We start from the raw sequence: 25,982 nt of genomic DNA on the forward strand, positions 1-25,982 counted from the left end.
CAAGAGGGAAGAGATATGGGAACATATGTATATGTATAACTGATTCACTTTGTTATAAAGCAGAAACTAACACACCATTGTAAAGCAATTATACCCCAATAAAGATGTTAAAATAAATAAATAAATACAGTCACATTCTGAGGTACTGGGGGTTAGGACTTCAACATATAAAATAGAAGGTGACAGGATTCAGCCCATAACAAAGGATGAATGCCTGTCATTCAGTTTCTTCTGTGATGAAGCAGACATGATTGAGGTTTTTTGGAAGTTTCTTTGTTCCCAGTGTGTAACAGAGGTGTCATTTTATCTACTCATGAAATCACTAGATACAACCCAAAAGTTATGAAATCCTAATATCCTGGGAGCCTGGACCAGTTTGAATAGGCTGCAGGAGGCACTTAGCAGCGATGTGGCCTTATGTCCCCCAAGGTCTCTGAGCCTCAGGGTCCTCACCTGTATGCAGTGCAGGGATTACAGCACTGCTTAGCTTCTTCACACTTATTACAGGGATCAGATGAGATAGCAGATGCCTAAGTGCTTTCAGATGAGATAGCAGATGCCTAAGTGCTTTGAGAATACAGAGCGTTTTACAATATAAAATGGGATTTTTTTTTTTTTTTGGGATTTTTTAAAAGGCTATAGATTAAACCCTTCCCTCCCAATAATAATTTTAAAAATGCATCCACAGTTCTTTTAAGTAGCTTTAGAGACTCTAAATAATTAAAATGTATTATTTTTAATAATCAGTTTTTAAACAAATGATATACCTAATGCTACAAAATTCAAAAACTTTACTTTTTTAACAAAAATCTGTACATTTTTTATTTCATACATTTGTCATGTTTAAGAGAATCTGGCATATTGGAATAGTGAATACAATTTAAAATATCTAGTTACTAATTTACACTTGTGATTTTAAGATGAAAAGTATAAAAATATTTTATCACAACTTATATTTAAAAGTCTACATTATTAGAGTTGGTTTTTTAAATCTTTATTGGAGTATAATTGCTTTACAATGTTGTGTTTTCTGCTGTATAACAAAGTGAATCAGCTATATGTATACACATATCCCCACATCCCCTTCCTCTTGCATCTCCCTCCCACCCTCCCTATCCAACCCCTCTATGTGGTCACAAAGCACTGAGCTGATCTCCCTGTGCAATGCAGCTGCTTCCTACTAGCTATCTATTTTACACTTGGTAGTGTATATATGTCCATGCCACTCTATCACTTCGTCCCAGCTTACCCTTCCTTCTCCCCTTCCCCGTCCTCAAACCCATTCTCTACATCTGCGTCTTTATTCCTGTCCTGCCCCTAGGTTCATTAGAACCACTTTTTTTTTTTTTAGATTCCATTTTTATGTAAAAACTTTACTTTTTTAAATAGGTTTTTAAAATTTATGAAGAAGTCACTCTGTGACTCCTGTCATCACACAGCTCCTCCCCCAGGATGGAGCCCCAGCACAATTGCTGACTGTTCTGTTGACATGTTCTGTGCATCAGTAAGAACTTCTGCATATGTGGCCTTCCTTGTTTTTAAGTGCAAATGATAGCTGTTCCTTGATTTTTCATTTAAATATCACAGATTATATTAATACATAGTTACTTCATTCTTTTTAATGGCTACATAGTATTTATGCTCTCTCCATTCCCTACTCCTCATTTTCTTTCTTTTTTTTTTGCGGAGACGCGTGGCCTCTCCCGTTGCGGAGCACAGGCTCTGGATGCGCAGGCTCAGCAGCCATGGCTCATGGGCCCAGCCGCTCCGCGGCATGTGGGATCTTCCCGGACCGGGGCACGAACCCATGTCCCCTGCATCGGCAGGCGGACTCTCAACCACTGCACCACCAGGGAAGCCCTCATTTTCCCTTCTAATGAACTGTTACAGTTTTATGTTTTTTCCCCCAAAGAAGGAGCTCTCACATTCACTTACTACTTGTATTCTTTTTGATAATTTATCACTTTCTGCGTTTCATCTTTAATCATTCCTTCCTTCCTTTGGTTTATTTTGTTTCTTCTTACTTCTTGAATACATTTGTTTTCTTTCTTTTTTATTAATATAAATATTTTAAGGCTGTGAACTTTTCTCTGAATACTGTTCTAGCTATATCCCATAGGTTCTGGTGTGTAGTGCTTTCATCATAGTTAGGTTTTTATTTATAGATTCTGCAGTTTTGTTGTCATTTTCTCTTTGGCCTAAGAATTATTTGAGAAAGAGATCTTTAAAATTTCCTGTGGATAGAGGATTTTTTTATGTTTGTATGTTTTCTAGTTTACTCATTTCATTGCCTTATGATAAAAAAAAAAAAGGTCCTCTGTACCATTTCCACCCAGAAACAGTGTTTAACAATACTTTAAGTTCTAGTTTATAGGTAATTTCTGTGAATTCTCGTAATGGAAAAAGTTTCAGTTCCCTGGAAGGCTATAAAAGGTACCTGGAACAGTTCTTTCCTCAAACAGACAGTAAGTTTTGGGAAGATGGAATTATGAAGTTGCCTGAAAAAAGGCAGAAAGTAGTGGAACAAAACGGTGAATACATTTTTCAATGAAGTTCTTGGAGAAAATGAAAAATGTCTTATTTTTACTTAAAAACTAAAGGAATTTTTTTGGCCAGCCCCAAATTTTACATATAGTAGTGAGTGTATGAAGCTCCTGATTTATCCCTCCTCCCCTGACGTTTCCCCTTTGGTAACCAATAGTTTGTTTTCTATGTCTGTGAGTCTATTTATGTATTGTAAATAACTTCATTTGTATCATGTTTTTAAGATTCCACATATAAGTGATATCACAGGATATTTGTCTTTTTTTGTCTGACTTACTTCACTTAGTATGATAATGTCTAGGTCCACACATGTTGCTGCAGATGGCATTATTTCATTCATTCCATTGTGTATATATGCCATGTCTTCTTTATCCATTCATCTGCCAAAGGACATTTAGGTGCTTCCATGTCTAGGCTATTGTAAGTAGTGCTGCAATGAACATTGGGGTGTATGTATCCTTTTGAACCATGGTTTTCTCCAAATATATGCCCAGGAATAGGATTCCTGGATAATATGGTAGTTCTATTTTTAGTTTTTAAAGGAACTTCCATACTGTTTCCCATAGTGGTTGTACCAATTTACATTCCTACCAATCCACACCCTTGCCAGCATTTATTGTTTTAGGCTTTCTGATTATGTCCATTCTGACCAGTGTGAGGTGATACTTCATTGTAGTTTTTTTTTTTTTTTTTTTTAAGTTTTGTTTTTTTTTTTTTTTTTTTTTTTTTTTTTTGCGGTACGTGGGCCTCTCATCGCTGTGGCCTCTCCCGTTGCAGAGCACAGGCTCCGGACGCCCAGGCTCAGCGGCCATGGCTCACGGGCCCAGCCGCTCCACGGCATGTGGGATCCTCCCGGACCGGGGCACGAACCCACGTCCCCTGCATCGGCAGGCGGACTCCCAACCACTGCGCCACCAGGGAAGCCCTTCATTGTAGTTTTGATTTGCATTTCTCTGATAATTAGTGATGTTGAGCATCTTTTCACATGCTTTATGGTCATCTCTATGTCTTCTTTGGAGACATGTCTATTTAGGTCTTCTGCCCATTTTTGATTGGGTTGTTTGGGTTTTTTTCTTTTTTTGATACTGAGCTATATGAACTGTTTGTATATTTTGGAAATTAATACCTTGTTGGTCATCACATCATTTGCAAATATCTTCTCCCTGTAGGTTGTCTTTTCATTTTGTTTATTGTTTCCTTTGCTGTGCAAAGCTTCTAAGTTTAATTAGGTCCCATTTGCATATTTTTGTTTTTATTTTCATTACTCTAGGGAATGGATCAAAAAGACATTTCTGCAATTTATGTCAGAGTTCTGCCTATGTTTTCCTCTAAGAGTTTATAGCCCTACATTTTTTTGTGTGTGTATGATGTTTGAGAATGCTCTAATTTCATTCTCTTACATGTAGCTGTCCAGTTTTCCCAGCACCACTTAATTAAAGAGACTGTCTTTTCTCCATTGTACAGTCTTGCCTCCTTTCTCATAGGTTAATTGACAAAACTATAGGTGTGTGGATTTATTTCTAGGCTTTCTATCCTGTTCCATTGATCTATATTTCTGTTTGTGCACCGGTACCATACAGTTTTGATGACTGTAGCTTTGCAGTATAGTCTGAAGTCAGGGAGCGTGATTCCTGCAGCTCCATTTTTCTTTCTCAGGATTGCTTTGGCTATTCAGGGTCTTCTGTGTTTCCATACAAATTTAAAATTTTTTTGGTTCTAGTTCTGTGAAAAGTTATCATTGGTGATTTGATAGGGATTGCACTGAATCTGTAGATTGCCTTGGGTAGTATACTGTTATGTTGACAATATTGATTTTTCCAATCCAAGAACACGGTATATATTTCCATCTGTTTGTGTCACCTTCGATTTCTTTCACCAGCGTCTTACAGTTTTCAGAGTACAAGTCTTTTGTCTCCTTAGGTAGGTTTATTTCTAGGTATTTTATTCTTTTTGATGCAATGGTAAATGGGGTTGTTTCCTTAATTTCTCTGATTTTTTGTTAGTAAATAGGAATGCAAGACATTTCTGTGTGTTACTTTAGTATCCTGCGTTAAGGAATTCATTGATGAATTCTAGTAGTTTTCTGGTGGCATCTTTAGGATTTTCTATGTATAGTATTTTGTCATCTGCAAACAGTGCCAGTTTTACTTCTTTCCAATTTGGATTCCTTTTCTTTCTTTTTCTTCTGATAGCCATGGTTAGGACTTCCAAATCTATGTTGAATAAAGGTGAGAGTGGTTATCCTTGTCTTGTCCTGATCTTAGAGGGAATGCTTTCAGCTTTTCACCATTGAGTATGTTGTTTATTATGTTAAGGCAGCTTCCCTCTATGCCCACTTTCTGGAGTTTTTATCATAAATGGGTGTTGAATTTTGTCAAAAGCTTTTTCTGCATCTCTAGAGATGATCATATGGTTTTTACTCCTCAGTTTGTTAATGTGGTGTATCACACTTATTGATTTGCGAATACTGAAGAATCCTTGCATCCCTGGGATAAATCCCACTTGATCATGGTGTATGATCCTTTTAATGTGTTGTTGGATTTGGTCTGCTAGTATTTTGTTGAGGATTTTTGCATCAATGTTCATCAGAAATATAGCCTCTAATTTTCTTTTTTTGTGGTATTCTTTGTCTGGTTTTGGAATCAGGGTGATGATGGCCTCATAGAATGAATTTGGGAGTGTTCCTCCCTCTGCGGTTTTTGGAAAGAGTTTCAGAAAGGTAGGTGTTAATTCTCTAAACGTTTGATATAATTCTCTTGTGAAGCCATCTTGTCCTGGAATTTTTGTTTGTTTGAAGTTTTAAAATCACTGCTTCAATTTAGTAGTTGTGATTGGTCTGTTCATATTTTCTATTTCTTCCTGGTTCAGTCTTGGAAGGTTGTACCTTTCTAAGAATTTGTCCATTCCAGGTTGTCCATTTTATTGGCACAGAGTTGCTTGTAGTAGTTTCTTATGCTCCTTTGTATTTCTGTGGTGTCAGTTGTAACTTCTTTTTCATTCTAATTTGATTTGAGCCCTCTCCCTTTTTTTCTTGATGACTTTGGCTTAAGGTTTTTCAACTTTCTCTTTTCAAAGAACCAGCTTTTACTTTCATTGGTCTTTTCTGGTTTTATTCATCTCTACTTCATTTATTTCTGCTCTGATCTTTATGATTTCTTTCTTTCTACTAATTTGGGTTTTGTTTGTTGTTAAACTTTCTCTAGTTACTTTAGGTGTAAGGTTAGGTTGTTTATTTGAGATTTTTCAAATAAACTTCCCTCTTCAAACTGCATTTGCTGCAGCCCATAGGTTTTGGCTTGTGTTTTCATTTTTCTCTAGGTATTTTTTGATTTCCTCTTTGATTTCTTCAGTGATCCATTGGTTGTTTAGTAACATATTGTTTAGCCTCCACATGTTTGTGTTTTATACATTTTTTTTTCTGTAATTGATTTCTAATCTCATAGTGTTGTGATCAGAAAAGATGCTGGATATGATTTCAGTTTTCTTAAATTTACAAGAAATGACGATTGAATGCCCTGAAGCAGGTGGCAATGCCTTAACCATTTGCATGTTGTCAGGCCCAAGGACCTCTTCCATCCTTGTCAAGGGGAGTGCTAACCTTCTCTTCTTTCATACAACACTCAAGTGCCTTTCTTTGATTCATTTAATGTTTCTGACCCTGAATCCAACGTGGTTCAAAACTGAAATTAAGTCCCCAGTTTTCATTTGCCTGATACGTCTTTGATTGTCTTTTGATATCAGATTGTAGATGTGTCTCCTGCAATGCCAAGTATTATAGTTAGGTTTAGCTCTGAGATTTAATCTTAGCCCTTAGGGGTATGTTTTATCTTAGTTCTGTTATGTTTTCAGCTTTTAGTATTCTTTTTTAAAACCTTTTATTTTGTAGTCTGTAATTTGTTTTTTTGTTCATTATTTTGTGTGTTGCTTTAATTTCTTCCAGGAATACTTTATTTCCTTATTATTGACTCCACATTATAAACCTTTTCTCCATTCTACCAATAAATTTTAGTGTTTAAATGGTTTTTTCTTCTGTTTACCTTCAAATCTTTAAAAATACTTAAACCTCTATTATTTTACTTACCTGTGTTAAATGATACTTTTTGCATCTCTAGTTGACTAAAGTTTGTTCCTTGTATACTGTTTTTTAAAGTTTGGGTTGTGAGTCCTTAGTGGGCCTGTGAAATCCATTTAGTCAGTCATGACCAGCATGTTTTAAGAAATGAAATAGAAAAGAATGGAATGGACGAAGAATAGCAATGTATCTTTCCTAGTAATAGTAAATATTTCATTAAATTCCGTTCAGGATAGATAAATATAGACAGTGAAATCTGTACTGGTACTCAATGTAAATTTAAATGTATTTACTACTGTGGGTGGCAGTACAAATAAAAGTTTGAAAACAAGGCTCTATATCATCTAGTGCATTGGAGTTAGAATCCCTGACTTATTGTAAATATAGTTAACCCTTGAACAGTACAGGTTTGAACTGCACAGGTTAACTTGTATTCACCTTTTTAAAAATTTGTACTCAGTACTACATGATCCACAGTTGGTTCAATCTGTAGATATGGAGGGTGACTGCAGTGTTATATAGACTGTCTAGAGGATCAGCGCCCCGACCTCTATGTTGCTCAAGGGTTAACTGTATGAAATATTTACCTGCTGCAGCTCTAATTTGATAAAACTTGATCTTCTTTCCTGGATTCTTAAAGGATTCTTTCTTTCTGTATTTTGAAGGTCATTAGTTTTTCCTAGGACATCATGCACTCTTGACCTCTAGATTCAAGTCTTTTATTTCTAAGCATTTGCTTGAATTACATCTTTGAATTTACTTGATTAGACTCTCCTCTTTACAGCAATCTATAATGTATATGTTGCTGTCCTTTGTCTATTTTATAAAGCTATTATCTCCTTAATCCTTTAAAATTTTTCATTAATTTACAATTATTTGCCTTGCTTTCTCAATCCTATCCTCCATGTCTCATGTTGTTTTTTCAGCAGTGACTAATCTTCATGCTGCCTTTTAGAATGATCATTTCTTTGATGTTTTCATTTTTCTCTTCCATTTCACTTTCAGCCTCTGTCAACTCGTTTCATCATTGTTGCTGTGCCATGTTTTCCTGTACTCTTGGATGTCTACAGGTTGACTGTTCTACTACATTTTCTTTGTTGTTATATTTTTTTATAATTTTCATCTTTTCAGTGAGTATTTTCTCATCCATCATATGCTCATCTTACTCCTTGTCTTCATTTTTGTTTGTGTATTTTACAGATCCTATACTACTTTTTTATTACTGTTATTCCTATTACTCACCTTTGAATTGAGTTTTTTTAGACCATATATCTGTGGGATAGTTGTGGCTAGGGCATCATTTGAGACTAAAGGGAATTCTGTGCTTAACACAGAAGTTCCACATGGCCTAGAGAGAAAAAATAAGCAAGTGAGAGAGAAATCGAGAACACATATTCATTTAGCCTGTATTCCTCTCTAGCCTGCAGAGATGGGCAGTCAATGGTGCTTGCATTTCAAAATCTCTCTTCTCCTAGGACCTCACCAATCTACATGCTTCAGGCAAAGATATTGATTCTATATGATTCCTCACTGGCATTTGCCCCTTAGTCGGAGAGCTATGATCTGCTCCCCTTACGTACCATCTCTGTCATGCCACAGCCCACTGGATCCAGTTGCTTAATGTAGCCTGTCCAGATATTTTGTCACTTGGAATTTCAAATGACTCCTGATTTCATCAAAGATTGGGCTTATTTTTTAATCTCCCAATATCCTTGCTGTTCAGGGTGATTTCTGAAAGGATAAGGGGAAAGAATATTCATTGTTCCGTTAAGTTAAAAGCAAAAATTCTAACTCTCCAGCAGTCTTTAACTTTGGTAATATACCTGCCAGTATGTACACAAAGTTAGACCTTTCAAGATGAGGAGTTTGAGGGTTACTGGGATCGAACTAGGGCCATGCAGTTCAGGGAGAATGAACGTATAGTCTTGAGCCAGAATTCTACATATATTGAAGCACTGACTGCTGGGTTTTATCCATGCAGGTGAGCTTTTATTGCTCTGTTGCTCTTAGTAAGATCTAATTCCATGATGGTGGTTTTATTTACAAGCTGGAGTTTAAGTACTAGACTGTTTTAACCTACATTGGAGGAACTACAATGAACCACGCCTGAGAGAAGGGGAAGAGGGCCAAGAAACGCACCACTCACTGGTCTTATGTTCTGCTTACCATAAATTGAATATTTTTGGCATTATCTCTTTTAATCTTCACGACCATTCTGAGCTGGAATTATCCCTCAGATGGAGAAACTGAGGCAGAAGAACCTAGGTAACTTCTCAAAGTCACAGATTAGAAAGAGTAATTTTTTTAACCACTTTTCTGCCACCCAGGTTACCATGCTCACTGAGCAAATGTGTCTCAACTGGGCTTCTTTTAAGATAAAACTACAAGATTCACAAAAGGGCCTCTGAAATGTTCTGTTTTCATCATTCAATCTGACTGATGCTGCTACTTTCCGGGGACTAAGGGGCCACGTCTCTTGAGCAGCATCATAATCACAACCAACACTTAGCTCAACATGTTTTAAACCTGCAGTTTGTGGCCATCACTTAGTTCCTATGAGGTAGGTCATTGTCTCATTTCACAAATGCAGTAGCCCGTGCACAGAAAGCTTAAGTGATTTTTCCAGGGTCAGCAGTGGTTCCAGGAGAGAGAAAGAGGTGAGATTGGGCCTCTCCATTCAGGCTCAGCCCTCATACACAAGGACTCTGCTGCTATCAAGCGTTCAGTCATCTCGACCCTCTTCATAACCCACCCTATGAAAAAGACACCTTCTTTCACTTCTGCTGTCAGCCAGAGTGCAGTCTACACCATGAGAAAGAGAAGGGTCAAATCAAGGCTTTTATACACAGAAAGCTTGTTTTCAGTATTTGGTTTCAATTATTACAGACCATGAAGCAAAGGCCATTTTGGTTAAAAGGTGCTAGTAATAACATTTTCTGGGCTCCCCTGGTGGCGCAGTGGTTACGAGCCCGCCTGCTAATGCAGGGGAGACGGGTTCGAGCCCTGGTCTGGGAAGATCCCACATGCCACAGAGCAACTAAGCCCATGTGCCACAACTACTGAGCCTACGTACCACAACTACTGAAGCCCGTGCACCCAGAGCCCATGCTCCGCAACAAGAGAAGCCACTGCAATAAGAAAGCCCGCACACTGCAACAAAGAGTAGCCCCTGCTCGCTGCAACTAGAGAAAGCCTGTGTGCAGCAACGAAGACCCAACACAACCAAAAATAAATTAATTAAAAAAATTTTTTTCTTTTAAAAAATTACTTTGAGAAGAGTTATGGGGAAAGGAACCAGGTGATTTTGGGAGGACCGTCAAGCAGTAGAAAGTTAAAAGTATTTCCATTTGTCTTTTGGCTGTTTTTAGTTTCACCAAGAGAGTACATAATAGATAACCTCACCAAGAGAGTACATAATAGATAACCACACAAAATATGGCTAGCTTTAAAAAATGGAGGAGAGAGATGATATGCAATTAGCCTCCCCCCAAAGGCCTTATTTTTTTTAATTCTTGCATTATAATGGAAATAGCCTCAGATTTCACCCAGTGGGGTCCACGCATTCTTGGAGAATTTCTTATTTTTCTGCTTAACTTAAGAGACATTTTAATATATAGCATTTCATATTCAGTGCTGTTTGGAGGCGGGTAGCAAGTATGCAAGCAACAAGAGAAAAAGAAAGTACACTTGATATGAAGGTAGGTGTCTCAGTGCTTTTCTATTTCATGTGTGATGTCCATTATCTCTCGTGATAACTTTGTTGACAGCACCCACAAATGTATTTGGTCCCAGGTTTTATAAAATAGATCCATAATCCTGTTTAGGCGACCCAGATCCTGACACAAGTCAGCCTCAGATAGATGGTACATTTTCTGTTATAAAGACTCAAAACATTTCACATTCTTCTTTGGGGGGAAAAAATGACATCTGAAGTCCTCTTTCAAAGAAATACATTTTGAGATAACAGCTCACAAACCTTGACATTATTTCATTTTGTTCTGCACATCTGTCAAGGAACTGAGATACACTACAGCTACTAAAAACTGATGATTGTGGAACAGAGAAACTTGACAGCATTTCATTTCCTTTATGTTCTGATTATACATTTATCAGAAAACCTTTATTTCTTCCAGTTCAGCTAGAAATTGGTAGAATTCAAGAACTCAAAGGCCTGGCAAAGACCTGTCCTATTATTTGGTATCATCTTTCTTTTTCGAAGTTGCTTGGTTGAGTCTTTGTTAAAGCTTTTGATTCTCTTTTCATTCCTGTGACCCATCATCCACAGATCACATTTCTATAGGCCCTATAACTGCTTTGCTGCACAAATTAAATGCCAGCATATTTCATACATATACGCCAGTGTTTCACTGCTTGTCAGTACGAGTTTATAAAATATAGGGATGACAACCTGATATTAACATCCAAATCTGGTGTGCTCACTTTATGTGTGAAAATGAGAAACCCTTTTCAGACTAGATTTCCCAGCCTGTCACCCTGTTTTTAATATATCTCCAGGTTTTGAGTCAGTAAAATGATTCTGCTTATCAAGTTAATATAGTGATAAAACTTATCTGTGAATCAGAATGATCAGAACTCAAGTGGATCTACAGGTTGTTTGGTATTAAGCTCAGCCCCACTGAGGGTTTTAATGGGGCTACTTCCTCCATAGAATAAATACATCCCTGGTTTTTTAAATTGTGGCTCCAGTAGTGATATGATTTGCTTCACATAAAGAAGTGGACCTAGAAATGCAATGCCTTAGGGAGGAGGACTTTAAAACTTTTAAACATGTTGTTTCTGTCTTTTTTCCCCTCAGGTGCACTTCAAAATGACATAGACAGGTATTACTCACAGTGACCATGTGGTTATGAACGCTTCCAATGGACAGCCCTCAGCCTTAACAATTTTTAAGTCAGCACCGTGATTCTACCATGAGGTCAAGTCTATTCTGAAGGCATTTCTCCAATCGTTTTTGCTCTGCATAAGCTACACTGTATTTTCTTTACACCAGCAACAAATATTTACACATACAAGATGTTCGTTTATTTGGATTATTTTCTCCAACTTCACCCAACGATTCTAAGCTCTTACAAAAGGATTATTTTTCTTACCTAAATCAGAGGTACAGGCCACCAATAAAAGCTGTCTCCCAGTTTTTGTGCCTTGACAGACTCCAGAGACAAAGCACATTTTCTAAGGTGCAAGACAAAGTTGTCACAGGTGTTTCTTACTATTCCCCAAATTATATACCCCTGGTCCAGTTATATCAGGGATTCTATTTAGTTGAAGTGTTTGAAGTTGCCATTTTGTCTCACCACTTCCGTTAACAGAACTGGGTTCCATACCCAAAGACCTCTGGTTAAAATAGTAAAAGAAAACTAATAGGAAAAACAAGCAATATTCCTTAGTTTAAGTGACATTGTATGAGAAAGAGGCATCCCCTCTCCAGAAAAAAAAAAAATAGAGTTAAAATACAGAAGGACAATATTATATGTTCTAAAAGAGAAGGGAGAGAAAATATACTTTTTCAAAATAGGAGCCCTTCTAGGGGATTTCATAATGAAGGACAGATGTATGATCGATTGTCTTTTAGACTGAAGATCTTATTTTTTAATTTTTTTTATTGTGGTAAAATATATATAACATAAAATTTGCCATATAACCATTTTTAAGCATACAATTCAGTGTCATTAATTACATTTACAGTGTTGTACTACCATCAATGTCTAGTTAATTTTTGGTATAATTATTTTAGGACTATTCAGTTTGTTATTTCTATAGAGTCATTTTTGGTACAATTTATTTCTCTAGGAGTGGATCTCCTGTGAGTTTTGAACTTGACTGACATAAACTTATTCACAATATCTTATATGTTTAAACTCTGCAGCACCTATAATTGTGTTTTTTTGCTTTTTAAGGCTTGATTGATCCTTTCTGGTTTTTAAAACATTTTCTAGTTCATTATATTATTCTTTCTTTCCTTCAACTTTTCATTTATTTTGAGATTTTTTTACTCAATTCTTAAACTGGAAACTTATATTAGAAAAAGAATTAAGTTAAAAATTAAGTACATAAAGCATACTTTTGTTTCCTAAGACCCACCTTAGCTGCAACCTACAAGTTTTGGTGCTTAGCACTGATCAATAACCATAGTACTAGGTAATTTCTAATTTAACTCAATTATATCTTTTATCTTTCATAAGTATAATGTCCTCTAAATTTCAAATGCTAATGTACTTTTTCTATTAGATTGAACCATGTGGAACTGCTAACATTTAACCTTTTTTTAACTTATAAAATGGCAGTTTCATGTGGTTCAACATAATAGTTTTCTTTTGTTATTAATAGATAATTTCATTTTGGTCAGACAACATCAGATTGAGGATTTTAAACCAAAGGTAACCACATTTACCCACGAAGTCCTTGTTTCCACCATTTTTTATTTTACTTGGTGATTCTAAAATGTTATATGTGTAACCAGTAATTTTCAAATAAAAATCCTCCCCAAGTACTAGAATGTTTTCTGATACATGCTGCAAGTTGGTTCTCTGGGATACAGACCAGATGGAGTTTAGTGTTGGGATGTTTATTAGGGGTGCCCTTGGGACCAATACTTGCAGAAGCGAGAGGGAAGAAACAAGTTAGGGCAGAGGGAGAAATCAAGCTGGAACACTGGCCAATGACTTCAGATGACCCCATGGGGGCTCTGGAATGAAAACGGCCCTTCAGGGTTTCCTGACATGTCCAATGGCCAGGCCCTTATACCTCCACCTTGATGGGTCACTGCATACAGGCTGCCCCCAGAGGAGCTGATGGCTAAAGACTGCCCACTAGCAGCACTTCCAGCAGCTGGGGCAACAAGTCCTTGAAGGGAGGTCTGGACAGTACCTCTCCATGCCCCCCCATGGCATGTGTCACAACTCCAGAGGTAGATAATTAGAATGTACTGTGGCAGAAAACTCTTGGTGACTGACATTTAAGTCAGAATGACTAAGTGATCCTCCTCAATACCCTGTGGTCTAAAAAAAGAGAAGAAGGTCCATGTAGGGGAGATAGCCTCACTCTCTAGGGTCAGCCCAGTTTTCACCTCTTCTAGGAAGCCACCTTAAGATCAATCCTCATCCTAGGTAACTCATATTTCTGTAATACCCTGACCGTCTCTCATTTGTTAAACTGAACCATACTTGGTTAGTGTCCTGTTGTTGCTATCTTGAAATAATTTCTAAACAATGAACCTTGCTTTTTCCATTTTGCACTGGGCCCTTTAAAATATGTAGCCTGCCCTGACTATGAGTATTTGTAGGTGGTCTGTTTTCTCACTGTTAGTTCCCTGGTCACAAGAAAACAAAGAATGGAGTGCTCATGGAATAGGCAAGTCCAGCCTGTATGTAGTTTAAAGGGGGGATCAGGTCTTGAAATAAACCCACACACTACTCATGGTCAGTTAATCTAGGACAAAGAATATAGGCAAAAATATACAATGGGGAAAAGACATTCTCTTCAATAAGTGGTGCTGGGAAATCTGGACAGCTACATGTAAAAGAATGAAATTAGAACATTCTCTAACACCACATACAAAACTCAAAATGGATTAAAGACCTAAACATAAGTAAGGCCAGACACTATAAAACTCTTAGAGGAAAACATAGGCAGCACTCTGACATAAACTGCAGCAATGTCTTTTTTTGATCTACCTCCTAGAGTAATGAAAATAAAACCAAAAATATGCAAATGGGACCTAATTAAACTTAAAAGCTTTTGCACAGCAAAGGGAACAACAAACAAAATGAAAGAAAACCTATGGACTAGGAGAGCATATTTGCAAATGACGTTTTGACCAACAAAGTATTAATTTCCAAAATATACAAACAGCTCGTATAGCTCAGTATCAAGAAAAACAACCCAATCAAAAAATGGGCAGAAGACCTAAATAGACATTTCTCCAAAAAAGACATACACTGGCCAACAGGCACATGAAAAGAAGCTCAATATCACTATTAGAGAAATGTAAATCAAAACTACAGTGAGGTATCACCTCACACCGGTCAGAAAGGCCATGATCAAAACGTCTACAAATAATAAATGCTGGAGAGGGTGCGGAGAAAAGAGAACCCTCCTATACTGTTGGTGGGAATGTAAATGGGTACAGCCAGTATGGAAAACAGCACGGAGGTTCCTTAAGAAACTAAAAATATGGGCTTCCCTGGTGGCGCAGTGGTTGAGAGTCCGCCTGCTGATGCAAGGGTCACAGGTTTGTGACCCGGTCCGGGAGGATCCCACATGCCGCGGAGCAGCTGGGCCTGTGAGCCATGACCACTAAGCCTGTGTGTCCAGAGCCTGTGCTCTGCAACGGGAGAGGCCACAACAGTGAGAGGCCCGCATACCGCAAAAAAACCCCCAAAAAACTAAAAATAGAGTTACCATATGATCCAGCAATATCACTCCTGGGCATATATCCAGAAAAGACGGAAACTCTAATTCAAAAAGATACATGCACCCCGATGATCATAGCAACACTATTTACAATAGCCAAGACGTGGAAACAACCTAAATGTCCGTCGATAAATGAATGGATAAAGAAGATGTGGTATATATATACAATGGATTACTCAGCCATAAAAAAATAAAATAATGCCATTTGCAGCAACATGGATGGAACTAGAGATCATACTAAGTGAAATAAGTCAGGCAGGGAAAGACAAATACCATATGATATCACTTACATGTGTAATCTAAACTATGATGCAAGTGACCTTATTTACAAAACAAGTAGAGTCACAGATATAGAAAAGAAACTTATGGTTACCAAAGGGGAAACCGGGGGAGAGGTAAATTAGGAGTTTGGGATTAACAGATACACACTACTATATATAAAATAGATAAACAGCAAGGACCTACTGTATACGGAACTGTACTCAATATCTTGTAATAACCTATAATGGAAAAGAATCTGAAAAAAATATATATGCATAACTGAATCTTTGCTATATACCTGAAACTAACACAATATTGTAAATCAACTATACTTCAATTAAAAAAGATACTAAGTCCTTCTTCAAAAAAAATAAAGGGATCAGATCCAACAAAAGTGCACGTGGTAATACCTAGTGAGTTCACCTGGCCACCACTCCTCACTTGCGCTCTGTAGGTGGGTTCCCGAGCTGTCTTCCCTCATGTTACCCACAGGCACTCAGGATAGCCATGCCTGTATGTGTGTTTACATACAGGTAATATTCCAAGACTCTGGGCGCTGCAAGGAAGCAACAGTACCTAGCACTCTTCACCTTTATCAATGGCCCTACACTTCACCTTTATCAATGGCCCTACACCTACCATGAAAAATTATAACCCATTAGATAACAGGGACTTCCCTGGTGGTGCAGTGGTTAAGAATCCACCTGCCAATGCAGGGGACACGGGTTCGAGCCCTGGTCCAGGAAGACCCCACATGCCGTGGAGCAACTAAGCCCGTGCGCCACAACTACTGAGCCTGCACTCTAGAGCCCGCAAGCCACAACTACTGAACCCGCGTGCCACAACTACTGAAGCCTGCATGCCTACAGCCCATGCTCCGCAACAAGAGAAGCCACTGCAGTGAGAGGCCTGCGCACCACAACAAAGAGAAGCCCCCGCTCGCCGCAACTAGAGAAAGCCTGTGCACAGCAACGAAGACCCAACACAGCCAAAATTAATTAGAAAAAAAATTTTTTAATTAAAAAATAAAAGAATCCATGAATTTTTACTGCTCCATAAACAGGAGAGAAAGGAAATATCTTGTATAATTAAATGCAAAGGAATACAGAAGGAACAATGGACGCAGAAAATTATCCACTGAAGAAAAAGCTAATGGGTGAAACTTTGATGTGGGGCACAATATTGACATAATATCAAATTATCTCTCTGCAAATTACTTATTAATTATAAAAGGAAAAAACAACTGTACAGAGGATCGCCCCCAAAACCTATTCAAATCCATTATGCATTATTTAAATGATTTAATATGCAGAGGTATCCCAAAGATTAACACCATTTTACTGATTTTACAGGGTAAGGAAATTTCCAAGGCCAGACAATAGCCACCCATGAAGGCAGAGATCACTATCCTCTTATTTATTGTGTCATTCCCAGCATAATATAGATACAGAGGAGATGCTCAAGAGTCATTTGTTGAATAAGTGAATGCCTATGAATTATTAAAGAAGCAATAAGAGAGACTGAGCTTCAGATTTTGCTAACCCTGGTCGGTTGGCACCTCTAAAGCACCCCAGTCCAGGAGTCAGAAGACTGGTTTCTAGTCCCAGCAGTGGTACTGAGGCCCCAGGGCCTCAATTGTCCCCCCAATCTCCTTCTCCACTCCAGTTCAGCATCTCCATGACCCTTAATATCTCTAGGTCTCAATTTACTTCCAAAACAAAAGTATAAATCTGTGAGCTTTACCAATAAACAGGTTTGAAACGTGTTGGGCCATGTACCTTACAGTTATTTCCTACAGAGAACACTCAGGGAATTAACACTAGGACTTACCCTGAAAGGCCCTCTTTAAAATTCTGCTTGCACAGGAAAAGATACTCAAAATCAATAATAGTTAGGGAAATGCAAATCAAAACCACAATGATACCACTTCACACATATTAGGAGGGCTACTATGGGAGGAAAAAAAGGAGAAAAGAAGGTTTGGCAAGGACGTGGAGAAACTGGAACCCCTGCACACTGATGGTGGGGATGTAAAATGGTGTAGTCACAAAGGACAGAAACTGTATGATTCTACTTACATGAAGGTACTCAGAGCAGTCAAATTCAGAGAGAAACAAAGTGGCACTGTGGTTGCCAGGGGCGGGAAGGAAGGAGAGTGGGGAGTTAGTGTTTAATGACACTAAGGCAGGATGAAAAGAGTTCTGGAAATTGATTGCACAATGATGTGAATATATATAACAACACTGGACCAAATGCTTAAAAATAGTTCAGATGGTAAATTTCATGTTGTGTGCATTTCACCACTATTTTTTTTAATTAAATGAGAAAAAAAAATTCCACTCGATGTGCCTCAGGTAGAAATCTTCCTGTGTTAGAGTCTAGACTTTGCCACTTTCTGGTGTTATGACCTTGGACTAGCCACATAATGTCTCAGTATTGGCCTCTGGCAAATGGGGAGAACACATGGAGATGACACCTCCCAAGGCTGCTGAGGGATCAACTGAGAGGATCAGCGATGCTCTGAACAGGACAAAGTTCCACGAAACAAAGAGCAGCCTTCGCCACGACAGCGCTCTTGAGTAACCCCATGTGGGCCCAGCAGAAAGCTTCTGACAACTTTGATAGATGACGTCACAACAATAGTAGAGCCTGTTGGGAAGAAGACAGACTCCTCTTCTTTCCCAGCAAAGACTCAGCCAGTGAAAAACTCTTTTCTACAGCCCTCCCAACTTCCTTTTGCTACGTGTAAGAGTTCTTCTTCCCTTGCCCTTTGGGGACTTGCACGTGACTCCATGGTGGCAGACCTTGAATTGCAATTCTCTGCTGATCCCGAATAAACCCATTTTCCTGGAGAAATATCTGACAGTCTATTTGTTTCAGGTCAACCAAAGGAAGGGAGTTAACAAGATCTGGGGACCCCGGAAGACTCAGAAAGGCAAATTAACCACTTGACACCTCTGAGTGGACACTAGTTGACACCTCTCAGGCTGACCAGATGCAGGACTATAAAGACCCAAAAAACCAAGAATAAACTACAGGAGATAAACTTGTTACACTGTTTATTTTGTCATAAAGACACAGTAGAAAATTATAATACACCTTCAGGCTGTTCTACATTTGCTTGGGGCTGTAGTTATTGTATAAAATTACCAAAACTCATCAAACTAAATGGTTAGGAAAGGGGAAGAGGTCAAGGCCAGAGAAAATGCCCTTGAAAGCTCACCCAGTCTCCATCTACATCATTTGGATTTCTGACTGTTAACGAAGAACAAGATTAATACAAGTGGTATTCTGAAAATAGTGCAAAGAATCCTAGTTTGAAATTAAACATTTCTATGCATTCATGATCACTAGTTACAGAGGGCCTAACAGGACTAACCTCTCTAAAACATCACAGCACTCAGCCAGTTTGCATTCCCCCTTATGTCATCATCTTTCTGAGACAAGAGTCTCCAGAGAGTTTGTCTTCACACCAGTGGCAGTTTCCACAACTGCATTCCCTTTGCAAGGTGACAGTTCACTGACTGAGGTGTGGCCAGCATCAGGAGAGCCAGGATTTAACCACTCCCTGATGGGCCAAGTGCATCTGGCCCAAGACACCGTTCAACCCTCACCTCTTGGGACAGGTCCTGCACTAACCCCCAACCTGCTGGCCTCCGAGATGAGGGTGGGAGAGAAGTGCAGAGCACACCCCAGAGGCCTGCAGTGCAGGACAGTGGGGACATAACCAAGGAGAGTCTCAGCAGACTGGACAATCTAGTACCCAGCTGGACACAGTTATAAACTGTGCCCCTTACTTTCAATGACGGGGGAAAGGAAGAATTAGTCAATAATCCATGATGGGGAAATGGGATGTTTCAGAAAAAACGGAGCCTAGCTTATATCAAATACTATAAGAATTTCTAGCTGCCTTTATTGTTAGATAAGGAATGATAAAAGAGCTACAATAAAATGCTTACGGAGATTTAGATGATGCTGGGATCTTAAAAAAGACACAGTACAAAAGCAACAGGAGAAAAAAAAAGCTCAGTATAATTAATGATATATAATTTAAAACCTCTAAACTAAATTACAATACAAATGAAAATCTGGCAAAATATTATAAGCTCTACTGCAAGTTATTTCAAAAATATAAATGCCTCATAGGAAAAAACCCATTAAGAGACAATTCAAAAATGACAAATAGATGGTCAATATACACAAAAACTTCCATCTCTATAAATCAAATAAATTCAAATTAAAACTGTCTGATATTATTTTAGACTTTAGACTGAGAAAAAATGTAATTCAGGCACTCAAAGTTGACAATGAAATAAGCACACAAACAGCTATTAAGAGGGCAACTCTGTCCAAACCTGATGGAAAACAATTTGGCCTTTCACCAGTCTACTTCTAGGAATACAGAAAAAGGAAAAATGCACCAAAGTACATGGTCATGGATATGCATCACGTCATAATTAGAAATAAACTGTGTTAAACAAAAACGAAAGACTGCATAAATTGCAATACCATGTTTCAAAGATTATGTAATGCCCATAAATAAATGTAAACCACAGAAAATTAAGAAGGATTCAGGATTCAAAATTGTTTCGTTTTATAGAAAAGATGTGGCTGTGTGCAGATGTGCGTAAAGATTTCTAGGGGAAAGACTAAGAAACAACCAAAATATCAGCAAGTGTACTTGGCTAACAGAAAGAAATCCTTATTCCTTTCTTCTTCTATAGTTTTAAATTTCTTACAGAAATAGAAAAATATATATTCTTTTCTAAAGTTCACAATTACCACTAGCCATAATGTATGACTCCTCTTAGACCTTAAGTCCAAACTGAGCTGTGAAAACACTAAAACCCCAGTGAAGCTGAAATGGAGCAGGACCCTATGGTCCTTCCCCCCGTGTCCTCTGCCTGCCTTTTGTCTGTGGAAAAACTTTAGCCAAAGCATAAGTTTAATCAGAAAAGTGAGAAAATACAGAAGCAAAGGAAAACAGTCAACCAGGACAAAACAACAGTTTAGTCAGTAAGCAAATTCAAGGACCTTTAGTGCCTCCTCAAGGGCTAAGATCATATTCTGAGCTGTAACCTGTGAGCTGTCTTATAGATACTGAAACCCTCACCAGGTAGAAGAGGTTAACTACATGATGACCAGGCTGTAGCCATGACATAAGCTGCCACAATTCTGAGAACTGGCCTCGAAGAAATGGGAACAAACCGACCCTGGGACTGAAGACTAACTGTCCTTAAAACAATCAAGATGACGCCGGTCAGACCACCAGTGACCAATTTCAAGATGACCATCAGAGCTGACTGTGCTGTTTCTGCATGTAGGCTCCTCCCTCCGTCTACAAAAGCTCTTGCCCACTGAATGTCGGGGTGGGGAGGGGGGAGTCGGCCTTTGGACAGGCATCCGCCCTCCCCACCAACCCCCATGACAGCATCCAAAATAAAGCAAACTTTCCTTTCCACCAACCTTGCCTCTTTATTGGCTTCTGAGCAGCGAGCAGCCCGAACCCACTTTCGGTTACAAGGTCATTCGTATAAAAGTCAGTAAGCTAGTTACTGGCATCATTTACAAGTTTAGAAAACAGATGAAATTTGAGAAAAGCAAATACCCAATGAAAAGATGAAAACTCAGTTTTTCTCTACAAAATGGGCCTCATCTCTGGACAGCACTTGCTGGCTGGGCTCATTTCAGCTTTCCCGGGGCAGTGAGAGGGGGGCACAAGGAAATCACTAAGGTACCCCAGACTTTACAGACAGATGGTAATCATGGTCAACATCTAACCCCTTTTTAAAAGTTAATACTGAAATAACAATGCCAATGGGAGGAGTGGCTTGAAGCAGTAGCCAGCCTCAAGCTTCCATCAGAATCACCTGGAGCACTTGTTTAAACACCATCCCCAGAGTTTCTAATTTTACAAAATTGGTTTAGAATGAGTGCGGGGCAATTTGCATTTCTAACAAGCTCCCCGGTGACGGTGACGAGGACGCTGCAGGTCTGAGCGCCATACTTTGAGAACAGCCACCCTAAAGCTTGGTAACAGAGATGTTTCACTTGCATCATCTCCCACAGCAAGAACTTTAAGAACTTCCCTTGAGAAACTCCTGTCTACAAAAACAAAGGTGTGTTGGGAATCGCCTTTTCCCTGCATTTAAGAACAAGTATCCACATCGAAGCAGCTCAGTAGAGCAGTTACATACAGGGTGAACAAGGGCTCGGGAGCCAGACTGCCTGGTTTGGGATCCTGCACCACCACTCACTAGCTGCGTGATGGTAGGCAACTTACGCAACCTCTCTGCTTCAGTGCCTTCAGCTCCTTCCCCTCCAGAGGGAAAACTGGAAATGGGTGCCTACCAAAATCAGTGAGAAGTCTTCACCTTCCCATTTCCATGCATACACACTTTGAAAATCCACACACAGAAGATGCTTGAAGTGTTCCTTGCCCTGCCTGAAGTTAAGGAGGTGTTTGCCCACTTTGCTATTATTTACGTTAACCACCCCCCCATATTCCTTCTAGGCCCCTCTCTCCTTAAGGGCCACCATATGACCAAGAGATGTAGCTACACACACTGAATACACCACAGTCAAAACAAGCACTGGAGCTCCCATCCCCTGGGGATCCCATAGGCTGTCCCATAATAAAAGGAAATATCAGAATTTGGGAAAGATGGGTTAGGGTCCAGTAACAAAAAATCTAATAATCACCCAAGTGTAATTACAGTCCACCTAGTCAGTAGTTCCAGCTACTAGATGGAAAACTTTAGTTAAAAGCTTCAGCTCTCTGAGCCATTTTCCATCTGTAGGTTTCCTCCCAGTTTAGGGACCTGTCAGTTTCAGGACCCTAGGACTCCTGGGCAGGACCACCTGCATCAAGACCATGCACTGCTTCTCTGAAGGCTAATGATCTGGATAAGACCCCACAGGCTCCAGGGACCCCATCCCCTGAGTGGTCCTCAAAGGTGGAAGTGAAACATTAACAATAAGGAAAGGGATGGTCATATATAATACACATTCCAGTCGTGGCTGTGAGTCCCAGGCAAATGCAAAACATGTTCAACAACAGTGTCCCCGTTCATTAAATACAAGAGTGATTTTTACCCACAGGAAATTTGCTACCACTAGGTACCAGGACATACAGTGAGAGACGCACACGGAGAGAGGGAGGCAGAGAGACGTGGTCATAGACACAAAGACAGAGGGACCGGGTGGAGGTGGAACGCAGCTGTCACATAAGGAAGACGGGAAAAGGTGGGGGCATTACTGGAAGATGGCAACGGTCCAGGGTGCTAATTAGATAAAGGAAGCTGTTCATAAGCTGCTTACTTGGGGGGGCGGGGGGGGAAGGGTGCAGTTTTAGTTCAGAAGTGCGAATTCCTGAACAGTACTGGGCAAGCGGGATAAGGGTGGAGTGCGCGGGGTCCAGTCCGTTCTCCCACTGGGCGGTGACTCCTCCTGGGCAGCCTCGGTTCTCTACTTCCCCCCTCCTGCTCGCCCTGCTTCCGGATGCTGCAGGCTGGCGGGTCAGCAAAGTAGGGAGACCGGTGCCCAAGCCACCAGGTCTCCGGGTCCCCCTCCCCGGCCCTGCTCCCGCCCGCCCAGTGTTCCCGGGCGCAGGCCGAGACCAAGTGGCCGGCGTGGGGAAGCCCCACTGACAGCAAAAAGCCGTCCTCGGGGGCTTCCCTGGTGGCGCTGTGGTTGAGAGTCCGCCTGCCGATGCAGGGGACACAGGTTCATGCCCCGGTCTGGGAAGATCCCACATGCCGTGGAGCGGCTGGGCCCGTGAGCCATGGCCGCTGAGCCTGCGTGTCCGGAGCCAGTGCTCCGCAACGGGAGAGGCCACAACTGTGAGAGGCCCGCATACCGCAAAAAAAAAAAAAAAAAAAAAAGCCGTCCTCGGCCTGCCAAAGGCGCCGGCGGCGTCAGGCACTGGCCCCTCAGCGGCAGGATGTTGCAGCTCAGGCGGAGCGCGCACCGTAAGAACACGCGGGAGCAGAGGTTCGCCTCCTGCAGCGGGCTAGGCGGCACCGTCCGGGACACTGGCCGCTCCTGGAGGCGCCAGCGGGGATGCTGGAGACCGGGCCGCCTCGCTGGTCCACTGGGCGGGAGCCCAAGGACCACCTGCTTCTGGGAGGGGTGCGCCCACGGCCCACCGGTCCCTGCCTCCCGGGGTCGCCTCGGGGGCGTCCGCTACGCGCGCGCGCTGCCTCAGCTGCTGGGCGCCGGGTGCGCGGCGGCGGAATCTGCCTGGAGCCACAAGGAGGTACGAGGCGAGGGGCCAGAGCAGTTGATGGAGACGGGTAAGCCAACTGCGCAGCACAGCGGGTCGGCACCCAAACGCCCACTTACTCGCACCTGGCTACAAACTCTACCAAAGTGCTTACTCTGAGACCAGGCACCGACCCAGAAGGTGGAGAGAGGGGAGGCGCAGACTCTGCTCTCCTCTGCTGCTCTGAAACACCCCGTCTTCAGGGAAGACCAGGAGAAAGATGGCACAAGGCATTAGCAGCCCGCCCTCATCACGACCAAACAAGGGTTTGTAGGAGGTTCTCCAGCTGTAACCAAGCAGGACCCTGTGGGGCCTTCCTGGGACAGACACACACACACACACCCTTATGTCCTCTGCCTGTCTCTTGTTTGCAGAAAAGCTTTAGTCTCCCAGGCCTCCCCTGAGTTACAAAAGGCTGGCTCCGAAATTAACCATTGAAAGAATGTGAACATGTAATAACAAAAAAAAATTAAATAGGTCAGCCATGTTACAGTCACAGAACCTTTATTTCCTCCCCAAAGGAAACAGATAGCGTCTGGCACACATTCTTCAGTTGTTTGGCAGATACTAAAACCTCTTGCAGATGGAAGAAGTTAACTGCATGATGACTATGAGCAGGTAGCCTCCAGACCTGCTGGAGCCTAAGGACTGATGTTGATAACCCCTGTGACACCACTGTGTTAACTCACCGTCAACCAATCAGAGGACAGTGCACGAGCTGACTGCCGTACTGTGGAAGAAGAAGGCCGCCTGCCATATCAGTAAACTAAGAATATTGGGGCGTCAAACCCTCAGCCACTGCAGCCACCCCCAAGTGTGCACCCTGAGGGGATTCAGGATGGAGAAAAAGAGGATACTGGTCCTAGATAGTTGATGTGCATGTCAAAGGAGTGATTTCAATAAGCCCCAGACTCTTGCATCTTCACATACATAGGAAAACGCTAGGGAATTCCCTGGCGGTCCAGTGTTAAGGCTCTGCACTTTCACTGTTGTGGACACAGGTTCAATCCCTGGTCAGGGAACTAAGATCCCACAAGCCTCACAGACGGCCAAGAAAAAAAAAAAGGTGCTAAATTCGTTAACTTCAGATGTCTGGTCTTCTTTAATTAACAGTAATCTTTTGATGCTCTGACTACCTGGTTTTTGCTGCAAAAACTCCTATATATCCTGCCTCCTCCATTACCTCCTGGGAGCAGACCCTTGGAGCTATCTCTGAGCTACAGGGTTTAAGTCCTCAGCAAGTCGGCTAAATAAAAGATAATTCTCAAGTTAGTACCCTGGACTCTCTCCCCCACCTTGCCTTTAAAAATCCTCCCCTGAAATCCATCAAGGAGGATAAACCTTTCTCTGCTCAGAACTTGGACACTTCGGTTTATCTGGCATCACTGTGCCTTGGGTACGGGAACTTGGGTTTGACAACACAGCCTGAGGCCAACACAAAGCAGGATTTAGCCCAGATTATGTTTGTAGAGCTACAAAGACTTAAAGAAAGGTAGAAGATTAGGGGAGCTCAGATGATTTTGGAAGATGAATGCATAATGTCACTGGGGACAGCCTTTTGGCATCTCCCATGTTACATTGTGCAAGGGACCTCTGTAAGCTTTTTGCTGCCCTTGAAGATTGGGAAAGGGGAATACTGGGAGAGAGAGACTGCCATATGATTTCTTTCATCGTGTGCTCAAAGCCTAGATAAATAACAATGGCAAATGTTACAGAAAACAGGTCATGCGCATTTCTGGGGACCTTACTTCCATTTTAACTCTAACAATGCCCTATTCAAGAAGGTATTATTATCCCTATTGTACAGATGAGAAAAATGAGGCTCAAGGACAGCACTTGTCCAAAGTCTTTGAATTAGTAAATAATGAATCCTGGTTTGGACTCAAGTCTGAGTCCAGTATGGTCTGTCTCACTGGTGGATGGACAGTGTGTGTGGAAATTACTTAGAATACATGGTTTGAATGAATGACTGCAGGACTGAATGAACAAAATCTTGGGCTCCCACTCATAAGTGTTTAGTTATTTGTGTGGCTATCTTACCAGCTCAGCCGTTTCTCTTCCCTTTCACGCTAAATGAAGGAAGATCAAAGTTCTTGATGCTTGTAACAAGATCCTATTATTATTCTTTAATACTTACCCATATACCTCGGTTAAAATAGTGTTATTAATAATGGCTTTTTAAAAAAAAAAAAAATAATGGCTTTTAGCTTCAGTTATGCAAGACGAATACGTTCTGCAGAACTGGTGTACAGCAATGTGGCTATAACAGACAATATTGTACTGTGTATTTTAATTTGCTGAGAGAGTAGATCTTGAGTGTTCTCAACATAGAAAAAGAAAATGGTTAAGGTGTGAAATGGTTATGTTGACTGGCTTGGTTGTGGTGAAGATTTCTCAGTGTATACGTAA

At 40.6% G+C, this 25,982-nt stretch overlaps 1 protein-coding gene and 1 non-coding gene across 2 annotated transcripts in view; one reads left to right on the forward strand and one right to left on the reverse strand.

The window, feature by feature from the left end:
- The window catches only part of LOC116742970 (multidrug resistance-associated protein 4-like), a 129,753-nt gene extending 116,632 nt beyond the window's left edge, over positions 1-13,121 (forward strand). Inside the window, 1 exon segment of the mRNA XM_032610904.1 lies at positions 11,433-13,121. The gene's annotated coding sequence lies outside the window, so the exon portion shown is untranslated.
- LOC116743390 lies at positions 6,039-6,164 on the reverse strand. Its single transcript, XR_004346773.1, has one exon. It is a non-coding gene; the product is annotated as a U6atac minor spliceosomal RNA (small nuclear RNA).
- Positions 13,122-25,982: the final 12,861 nt, after the last annotated feature.

The sequence above is a fragment of the Phocoena sinus genome, chromosome 18 (assembly GCF_008692025.1).
Source record: "Phocoena sinus isolate mPhoSin1 chromosome 18, mPhoSin1.pri, whole genome shotgun sequence".
In the NCBI taxonomy this organism is placed as follows: domain Eukaryota; kingdom Metazoa; phylum Chordata; class Mammalia; order Artiodactyla; family Phocoenidae; genus Phocoena; species Phocoena sinus.